Source organism: Bos indicus x Bos taurus, chromosome 8 (genome assembly GCF_003369695.1).
Source record: "Bos indicus x Bos taurus breed Angus x Brahman F1 hybrid chromosome 8, Bos_hybrid_MaternalHap_v2.0, whole genome shotgun sequence".
Lineage (NCBI taxonomy): Eukaryota > Metazoa > Chordata > Mammalia > Artiodactyla > Bovidae > Bos > Bos indicus x Bos taurus.
This window is the reverse complement of record NC_040083.1, coordinates 32,894,004-32,905,403: the sequence shown is the minus strand read 5'-3', so window position 1 is coordinate 32,905,403 and position 11,400 is coordinate 32,894,004.

Sequence of the window (11,400 nt, the reverse complement as noted above, 5' to 3'; positions counted from 1 at the left end):
TGGCAACCCACTCTAGTGTTCTTGCTTGGAGAATCCCAGGGATGGGGGAGCATGGTGGGCTGCCATCTATGGGGTTGCACAGAGTCGGACATGACTGAAGCGACTTAGCAGCAGCAGCATACCTTATAGAGGAATTAGAAAAAGAACAAAGTAGTGTCAGCAGAAGGAAAAAAAAATAATATCATCACAAGTACAGACACAAAGATCAATTGAACAGAACACATTTTCCATAAATAAACCTGCACATTTATGACCAACTAATCTATAACAAAGTAGGCAAGTATATACAGTAGAGAAAATATAGTATGTTTAATAAGTAGTGCTGGAGAAAAATGAAGATCTGCATGTAAAACAATTAAATTAGAACATTTCCTAATGGTGTATATAAAAATAAACTCAAAGTGAGTGGAAGACCTAAATGCAAGACCTGTAACCATAAAATTCCTAGAAGAGGATATTGGCAAAACACTCTTAAACATGTATCTTGGTAATACTTTTTGGGTCAGTCTCCTAAGACACAAGAAAGAAAAGAAAAATAAACAAATAGAACCTAATTGAACTTAAAAGGTTTTAGCAGAGCAAATGAAACTGTTAGCATAACAAAAAGACTTAATGGGAGGAAATATTTGCAAATGATATGACAGACAAGACATTAATTTCTGACATATATAAATAGTTTATACAACTCAATGTCAAAAAATAAACAACCCTAAATAGACATTTTTCCAAAGAACTCACACAAATGGCTGACAGTAGCATGAAAAGAGGCTCAGGATCCTGAAGAGACCCTGAATGAGGGCATGGCAACCCACTCTTGTACTCTTGCCTAGATAATACAAATGGAAACAACAATGCATTTATGACCTCTCATCTATCAGAATGGCTATCACTGAACAGTCTTCAAATAAATGTTTCTGAGGATATAGAGAGAAGGAAACCTTTTACACTGTTGATAGGAAAGTAATTTCATGGAAAACAGTATGGAGTGTCCTCAAAAAACTAAAATTAGAACTGCATTATAGTCTAGCATTTCCAGGCCTGGGTACATATCTGTTAAAAAAATGTAAATACCAATTGAAAAAGATGTTTAAACCCTGATGTTCACAGCAAAAATATTTATAACAAGCAAGATATGGAAGCAACCTGTCTGTCCGTGAAGAGATGAATGGATAAAGAAGAGATAAACACACAAATACACACATACACTGGAATATTACTCAGTCATAAAAAAGAAAAATTCTGCCATTTGTAATAATATGGATGGACTTGTGGAAATATTATGTTTAGTGTAATCATTCAAACTGAGAAAGACAAATAATGCATGTTATCACTTATATGTAGAATCTAAAAATATAAACCAAGTGAATGTACAAAACAAAGCAGAAACAGACTCACAAATATGGAAAACTAGTGGGTATCTGTAGAGTGAATAAAGGATGGAAGGGCAAGATTGGGATGAAGGATTAAAAGATATAAACTACTATGCATAAATAAATAAGTAAAAGAATATATTATTATATACTATATAATATATAGTATATTGTATACTATATTACTGTATAGTACAGCAAATTATAGCCATTATCTTTTAATAATTTTAAATGAACTGCAATCTATTAAAACATTGAATCACTGCACTGTAAATCTTAAATTAATATATTTGATAATATTGTAAATAAACTATGTTGCAATAGAAAAGTAAATAAATAAAATGAAATGACTTCTATGGACCTTATAATCTGACCTCCCATTTCTTCATTGTCTTCTTTCTCCTAAATCTACTTTGATCTCAGTGCTATTTCTGGAATGAGTCAGGAATGCCCTCTCTTGGGATATTTCTATGCATTATTCAACTTTCTCAGCATTCCAACAGCTTACAGTTTCAGCTCACTCCTATATTTCCTCAAATTCTTCTCTCAATAGGCCTTCTCTATTTCAAATCCTGAAAGATGGTGCTGTGAAAATGCTGCACTCAATATGCCTGCAAATTTGGAAAACTCAGCTGTGGCCACATGAATGGAAAAGGACAGTTTTCTTTCCAATCCCAAAGAAAGGCAATGCCAAAGAATGCTCAAATTACCACACAATTGCACTCATCTTACACGCTAGTAAAGTAATGTTCAAAATTCTCCAAGCCAGGCTTCAGCAATATGTGAACCATGAACTTCCAGGTGTTCAAGCTGGTTTTAGGAAAGGCAGAGGAACCAGAGATCAAATTGCCAACATCCGCTGGATTATGGAAAAAGCAAGAGATTTCCAGAAAAACATCTATTTCTGCTTTATTGACTATGCCAAAGCTTTTGACTGTGTGGATCAAAATTAACTGGGGAAAATTCTGAAAGAGATGGGAATACCAGACCACCTGACCTGCCTCTTGAGAAACCTATATGCAGGTCAGGAAGCAACAGTTAGAACTGTACATGGAACAACAGACTGGTTCCAAATAGGAAAAGGAGTACATCAAGGCTGTATATTGTCACCCTGCTTATTTAACTTATATGCAGAGTACATCATGAGAAACGCTGGGCTAGAGGAAGCACAAGCTGGAATCAAGACTGCTGGGAGAAATATCAGTAACTTCAGATATGCAGATGATACCACCCTTATGGCAGAAAGTGAAGAACTAAAGAGCCTCTTGATGAAAGTGAAAGAGGACAGTGAAAAAGTTGGCTTAAAGCTCAACATTCAGAAAACTAAGATCATGGCATCTGATTCCATCACTTCATGGCAAATAGGTGGGGAAAGAGTGGTAACAGTGGCTGACTTTATTTTGGGGGGCTCCAAAATCACTGCAGATGGTGATTGCAGCCATGAAATTAAAAGACACTTACTCCTTGGAAGGAAAGTTATGACCAACCTAGACAGAATATTGAAAAGCAGAGACATTACTTTATCAACAAAGGTCCATCTAGTCAAGTCTATGGTTTTTCCAGTGGTCATGTATGGATATGAGAGTTGGACGATAAAGAAAGCTGAGCACCAAAGAATTGATGCTTTTGAACTGTGGTGTTGGAGAAGACTCTTGAGAGTCCCTTGGACTGCAAGGAGATCCAACCAGTCCATCCTAAAGGAGATCAGTCCTGGGTATTCATTGTTGGGTATGATGTTGAAGCTCAAATTCCAGTATTTTGGCCACCTGATGCCAAGAACTGACTCATTTGAAAAGACCCTGATGCTGGGAAAGATTGAGGGCAGGAGAAGAAGCAGATGACAGAGGATGAGATGGTTGGATGGCATCACTGACTCAATGGACATGGGTTTGGATGAACTCCTGGAGTTGGTGATGGACAGGGAGGCCTGGTGTGCTGTGGATCATGGGATCACAAAGAGTTGGACATGACTGAGCAACTTAACTGAACTGAACTCATCATCAAATTTACCTTACTTTTTCTGTCTTCACCACTTTATCTTTGTGCTGCTATATCATTCACCATTTTGACTATCACCTTCCAGCTCTTATATTTTGCTTATATTTTGTATTGTCTTTCTCTATGTAGTAGAATATAAGCTTCACAACTGTAGGCATTTTTATCTTTCTAAATCCCTAGTGCTTAGAACAGTGACTTTTATCTAATAGAAATTTTATTTAATTCCAGTGTTTGGTGTAATGTTTTTAGCAACTTGATGTCTAGCTCATTTTTATAGTCTGTACTACTTCTTATATCATAGGGCTTTATAAGAAATACAAGAAAAACCCACACACAATAAAACATTTTTCATGTTCCTCAACACATATTTGACAATCAGTTAATATCAGCTATATTTATGCTGTTATTTATGATAGTTTATCATCATTAATTACTCCCCACTCCAGTACTCTTGCCTGGAAAATCTCATGGACGGAGGAGCCTGGAGGGCTGCAGTCCATGGGGTCACTAAGAGTCGGACACGACTGAGCGACTTCACTTTGGCTTTTCACTTGCATGCATTGGAGAAGGAAATGGCAACCCACTCCAGTGTTCTTGCCTGGAGAATCCCAGGGACAGGGGAGCCTGGTGGGCTGCTGTCTATGGGGTCGCACAGAGTCGGAAACGACTGAAGCGACTTAGCAGCAGCAGCAATAGTGATCAGCTTCCCCAGGACCTCAGGGTAAAGATTCAACCTGCAGTGCAGGGTAAAGATGAAAGAGATATGGGTTCAACCCCTGGGTTGGGAAAATCTGGAGGAGGGCATGGCAACCCACTCCAGTATTCTTGCCAAGAAAATCCCATAGACAGAGGTCCCGCTTCCCTGGTAGCTCAGAAGTGAAAAATCTGCCTGCAATGCGGGAGACCTGGGTGCAATCCCTGGGTCTGGAAGAGACCATGAATGAGGTCATGGCAACCCACTCTAGTACTCTCGCCTAGAGGATCCCATGGACAGAGGAGACTGACAAGCTGCAGTCCATAGTATCACACAGAGTTGGACATGATTGAAGTAACTAAAAAGCAGCAGCAGCAGCAGCAGCAGAAAAGACTGGTGGGCCTTTGTCTATGGGGTCACAAAGAGTCTGATATGACTGAAGAGGCTGAATATGAAGTCATAATTAAGAACAGTCATATTTGTGAAGGGGCAGTGAAAAGCAGATTTTTTTTAAAGGCAGGATACATTTTCAGAAACATTAGAAAATAATCTTGACACAACAAGACTCTTTAATGGTGACATTTTCACTTGTAGTAAATATGGTAGTCTTGGTTTGCTTAAGTAACTATTTTCTTGTATTGTTTTTGGATGCTTTGGCATGCCTTCTTGTTGTTAAATATGCTGTCTAGGTTTGTCATAGCTTTTCTTCCAAGGAGCAAGTGTCTTTTAATTTCATGGCTGCAGTCACCATCTGCAGTGATTTTGGAGCCCAGGAAAATAAAGTCAGCCACTGTTTCCAGTTTCCCCATCTATTTGCCATGAAGTGATGGGACTGGATGCCGTGAGTTTTTTTGAATGTTGAGCTTTAAACCAGCTTTTTCAGTCTCCTCTTTCACCTTCATCAAGGGGCTCTTTAGTTCCTCTTCACTTTTTACCATAAGGGTAGTGTCATCTGAATATCTGAGGTTATTTATAATTCTCCTGGCATTCTTGATTCCAGCTTGTGCTTCTCCAGCCTGTCATTTCACATAAAGTACTCTGCATATAAGTTAAATAAGCAGGATGACAATATACAGTCTTGATGTACTCTTTTCTCAATTTGGAACAAGTCCATTGTCCCATGTCCTGTTCTAACTGTTGCTTCATGACCTGCATACAGGTTTTCCAGGAGGCAGGTCAGGTGGTCTGGTATTCCCATCTCTTGAAGAAATTTGTTGTGATCCACACAGTCAAATGCTTTAGTGTAATCAATGAAGCAGAAGTAGATGTTTTTCTGGAACTCTCTTGCTTTTTCTATGATCCAACAGATGTTGACAATTTGATCTCTGGTTCCTCTGCCTTTTCTAAATCCAGCTTTAACATCTGGGAATTCTCGGTTCATGTACTGTTGAAGCCTAGCTTGGAGAACTTTGAGCATTACTTTGCTAGCATATAAAATTAGTGTAATTGTGAGGTAGTTTGAACATTCTTTGGCTTTTCCCTTATTTGGAACTAGAATGAAAACACATTTTCCAGTCCTGTGGCCACTGCTGAGGTTTCCAAATTTCTTGACATATTGAGTGCAACAATTTCACAGCATCATCTTTTAGGATTTGGAATTCCATTACCTCCACTAGCTTTGTTCACAGTGATACTTCCTAAGACTTATGCTTGGTATCTTACAAAGTGCTAGCTAAGAGGACTTCATTTCCATATACCAACACCCTTAATCTAGGAAGGCCATGCCACTCTAATGGTAGAAAGCAAAGAGGAACTAAAGAGCCTCTTGGTGTGGGTGAAGGAGGAGTATAGAAGAGCCAGCTTAAAAATAAATATGAATGAAATTTTTTTATGAAAGAAAAAAAAAAAAATAGATCATGGCATCTGGCCCCACATTCCATGGCAAATAGAAGGGGAAAAGGTGGAAGTAGTGACAAATTTCATTTTCCTGGGCTCTAAAATCACTGTGGATGGCAACTGCAGCCCTGAAATCAGAAGACAATTGCTTCTTGGCAGGAAAGCTGTGATAAATCTGGACAGTGTGTTGAAAAGCCGAGACATTACTCTGCTGACAAAGGTCCGTATGGTCAAGGCTATGATCTTTCCAGTGGGCACATAAGGTTGTGAGACCTGGACCATAAAGAAGGCAGAGCATGAAAGAATTGATGCCTTCAACCTGTGGTACTGGAGAAGTCTTCTGAAAGTCCCTTGGTCAGCAAGAAGATCAAACCAGTCAATCTTAAGGGAAATCAACCCTGAATACTCATTGGAAGGACTGATGCTGAAGCTGAAGCTCCAGTGTTTTGGTCATCTGATGTAAACAGCTGACTCATTGGATAAGTCTCTGATGCTGGGAAAGATTGAGGACAGAAGAAGAAGAGAGCATGAGAGGATGAGATGGCTAGATGGCATCACCGATACAATGGACATGAACTTGGGCAAACTTCAAGAGATGGTGAGGGACAGGGAGACCTCGCGTGCTGCAGTCCATGGGGCTGCAAAGAGTCAGACATGACTGGGCAGCTGAACAAAATCAACATAAAAGCAAACCCAGCAATAAAATTCTAAGACAATGATTCTCATATGCACGTTTTTCAGGAATTAGTGGAGTATTAGAAAATATTCTAGCCAGAGACCTCAAACTGAAAGTGTCAGATGATTTTCAGGAAAAGACAGTTTCTAATGAAAAACCTTTTAGGTCTAGTATTTCCAGATTCATTGAATCTCAGTATGTGAGTAATTTCTTTCTCAATCCAATGGAACAAAATTCAGAACCACATATTATCAGGTTTAATCTTTGTGCTCTTATTCTTTATTTTCTCAGCTTTCTAAAAGTCCTGAAGATTTAAATTTGGAAATAAGATCTAGAATCTAACTTTTTTTTGATCCCAACTTAAAAGTGAACCACCAAGTATAACCGTAATCTTTCTCTTAATTTTCATTTGTATTTCAGTGCTTGTAATTTCAAGTCTCAAATGTTGTACCTTTTCCAGTAACATCACATTATTTTATAAATGACCATTAAAGAAGTTCAAGGAAATCTGACACTTTCAGAAGTTAAGCCTTATCTATATCCTACCAAAACACTTGAAATAGTGGTACATATCTGGATTGAACATGTCTTCAAGATTATGTCCTTGATTTAGGCTGAAAAAATGACTTGAAGACTGAGAACAGAAGTAAAGATTGTATACATAACTGATGGATGTGTGAACTGTTATATATACTTGGTTAAATAATTTGGCATCATTTTTAAAAGGCAGTGCTTCCCTCTATCGTATGACTCAACAATTGTATTCCTGCAACCTGAAAAATTTACTCTTGTGTATGTACACTAAAAGATTCAAAACAAAGATAAGTAACATCTCTGTTTGTAATAGCACAAACCTGGAAGCAATGCAAAGGCCCATGAAATTAAAATAAAACAAACAAATAAACAGTATACTTAGAATCATATTTTAACAGTGAAAATGAGTCAAAATAATTTCACATTACAGACTGTATGAAAATTAGTGACAAAATGTCTAATGAATAAAAGCAAGTCATAGATATATAACTTCATAAAATTAATAAATAAGCAGAATTTTTTAAATGTAATAACAGAGGAGGGCAAAGGTTATTGAGAGATAAGCAAAACTGTGATTTTAAATAGGCTGACCAAAAAGACTTACTAAGGTAAGTTTGCATAAAAACTTCAAGAATGTAAAGAAATCAACTATTTGTCCATCTAAGAGATTAGTACTTCTGGTAGAGAAAAATAACTGAGGTAAAAGTCCCACGGCATGCCCAACTGCTGTCTAATTTGAATCCTATATCTGAAATATTTGTTCTACCCATCATTTTCTTTATGTTCTGCAGTCTTTTTTAGACTGGCTAATTGCTACTTAAATTTTAATAAGTCATCTCCTGTGATATATTAAAAGCCTAATTTGAATTATTTTAACTGATGTAGATGCTCCCCCTTTTGCTTTTCTCTCACATAACGGCATACTATTGACAATGAAATTTCATTGTTTATTCTATCTCTTCATACATAAAACAAGCAGAAATAGCTTTACAGTTAGTGTTTCTTCTGAGAAATGCACACCTTTTTCCAGATAAAAATTATCTCAAGACAGTGACAAAAGGTGATAAGATGAAACATAAATTCCACAGCATTAACATTTCTCAAGGAAGAATCATTTATGTCTCATATTCAGCATTCCAAATGGAAACTGTCAGTGATAGCCATTACCTTTGTGGAAATGGAATAAAAGAAAAAACTTGACAGCTAAGTTGAAGGAAGAAAAGATATTGTCTCTTCAAATAATAACTGGCATAATGGAAATCCACAATAATGCTTTTGGGAAAGTACCTTCTCAATTGATGTAATGTCTGTCAGATATGCAAGTCATGTGAAATATTTAACTTGTCTGAACAAGTAAAGAACTTAAAAAGCAAACCTGGAATCCCCTCATTAAAATAATTAAAGATTACCTAGAAAAGCTATAAAACTTTCCTCCTTATCATGAAATTTGATAAAATGAAAAGAAGGAAGGAAATCACACACATTCTCAGCCACATTTCCTTTTCTACGTCTATGTCAAATTAGATGATGCTAACTAAGAGGACTCATTTGGTCTAATATTTAGCTAGATGTTAGAAGAATATTTCCAAGAACCTACTTGGCTTTCTGTTCCTGAACTCCTGTTTAGAATATATTTAGTTTTCTATAGCAAGTTTGATATCACCTGTGTATCTCTGCGTAAGGCAATTACAAAACTCCTCTTCTAAGAAGTTAAATGACTTAACTTTAAGGTGATTTTTGCCACCAATCCTAATTACAGTTATTACTTTTTTTTTTTTTTTTTGCCTGATGGTGGGTTTTGAGGTCTACTGTCAATTTGGTTAAATTCTTTCTTCCACTTGATTCCCTAAACAGTTACTTTTGTTGCCTGTCACACCCAACATCCTTTTGGTGCCTAATTTTAACTTTTGTTCCATTGTCCCCATTAAAACTTTTTCTCCTAGTTAACTCAAACTTTTGAATTTACATGCCACCAGCATACACAGTAATTATATATGTTGTATATATCATGGATATGATATGATAGGTCATATGATAGTGGATGATAAAGACTTCAAACCAAGCTTGTTGTATTCCAAAGTCTGTTCATTTCTGGCTGTTTGTTTTCCAGGGTTAGTCATGAAATTACAGATAATGCATTCTGGCAAATATACAAGGATACAATGCTTTCCGGCTTACATTGTCTGCTGTCAGCCTCCCTCCAAAGATCACAAGGAAAAATGATACTGAAGGAAAGCTAAGTTCATTAAAAGAGTTGAAGTGAAGAACATAATCTTGAAAAAAAAAAATTAAGTAGTGCCTAGAAAAAGAGGGTCAGAAAAGTGTATCTATAAGCTTGAGAATCTGGACCCAGGCAACTTCAGGTGATTTTTTTTTTTTTTTTTTATGAAGGGGGACAATTTATCATATTACTGGGTATTAACTGGGCAAATTTAATAACATAATGTAGAATTCATAGACACAGTAAGGAGAGGCCAAGGGCCTTGATAAGTAAAGTGTTTGACAAAACAAGTTGTTTGCCCCATGTGAGCAAATTTTTGTCTGGGTGAATTGATTTGTAAGATTTTCCAAAACCAAATAATGAAATTATTTGTTGGCTTACAGTCTTCTCTGCCTAAGAGATAATTTTGGAATTAAATAGTCAGCTAATGTTGAAAGAAGTAGTTTTCCTTCTTCAGTTCAGTTCAGTTCAGTTGCTCAGTCGTGTCCAACTCTTTGCAATCCCATGAACTGCAGCACGCCAGGCCTCCCTGTCCATCACCAACTCCTGGAGTTCACTCAGACTCACGTCCATCGAATCACTGATGTCATCCAGCCATCTCATCCTCTGTCGTCCCCTTCTCCTCCTGCCCCCAATCCCTCCCAGCATCAGAGTCTTTTCCAATGAGTCAATTCTTGGCATGAGGTGGCCAAAGTACTGGAGTTTCAGCTTTAGTATCATTCCTTCCAAAGAAATCCCAGGGCTGATCTCCTTCAGAATGGACTGGTGGTATCCCCTTGCAGTCCAAGGGACTCTCAAGAGTCTTCTCCAACACCACAGTTCAAAAGCATCAATTCTTCAGGACTCAGTCTTCTTCACAGTCCAACTCTCACATCCATACATGACCACTGGAAAAACCATAGCCTTGACTAGACGGGCCTTTGTTGGCAAAGTAATATCTCCATTCTTGAATATGCTATCTAGGTTGGTCATAACTTTCCTTCCAAGGTGTAAGCATCTTTTAATTTCATGGCTTCAGTCACCATCTGCAGTGATTTTGGAGCCCAGAAAAATAAAGTCTGACACTGTTTCCACTGTTTCCCCATCTATTTCCCATAGAGACTTTTTAGTTCCACAATAATTAAACTTTGTAGATACAAATAGTCTCAGTCTTCAATATATATCATGGCAAATGTCCTATACTTGCTGAACATAAGTTTAAATTATGCATTTGAACTCATGTTGGAATATTTGAAGTGTGCAAAATCCACTTAATTTCTAGAATAATCTCCTCATAAATTTATAGATAAGTTCTGAAGCCTTAACCTTAGGACTCTACCTAAAGGAAACACACAAAAAAATGTTATCATTTTCAAAGTGGTTTAAGTGAGAAAGCACGCACCTGGATTTAGGTTCAGGAAATTGTGATTAATTATGTCCTTGAAAACCAACCTAGGACAAGACAACTCAACTTACCTTAGGCTTTTTTGCCTCTTTCTGGTACTGGGTTCCATTAACAATCCCCTCACCACTTTGTGCCCCATTTAAATATTTCGAACTTTCTCTCACCTGAGTCAACATTTATTTAAATAGTTCTGTTAATTTTCCTGATAAATAGAATTTTGCCTAATTCTTCAGGAGTCCCTATGTCACAGACCTCATTTCTAGAGAGTGAATCTGTCTTTTTCTTGGTGTTTAGGTCTGTTTGTATAATCTGTCTATTATCTCTGATGCCATATACATTTTTCTTTGAAGTTTGTAATTAGTGTGCCAGACATACTTTTATTGTTGTTTTTAAATTGATTAATTGATATTCTGCATATTCAAGGAAGATATAAGTCATTACAGAGAGAAAAAAGCTATACCACTATAAAATAAAGCAAATAAATAGAAGAATAGACTAGAGTAGAAGAAAAACTTTGCTATAAAATAAAAAGAAATTGAAACAAAGACTTCGTGTAACAAAGTATAATTGCTAGAAATAGATTCCAAATAGTCTTTGGACTTGCTAGAAAGACAGAGAGGTGATCATAAACCTTTATACAAATTACTCAATGGACTTTCCTGATTGTGTAGTGGTTAAGCCTCTGCA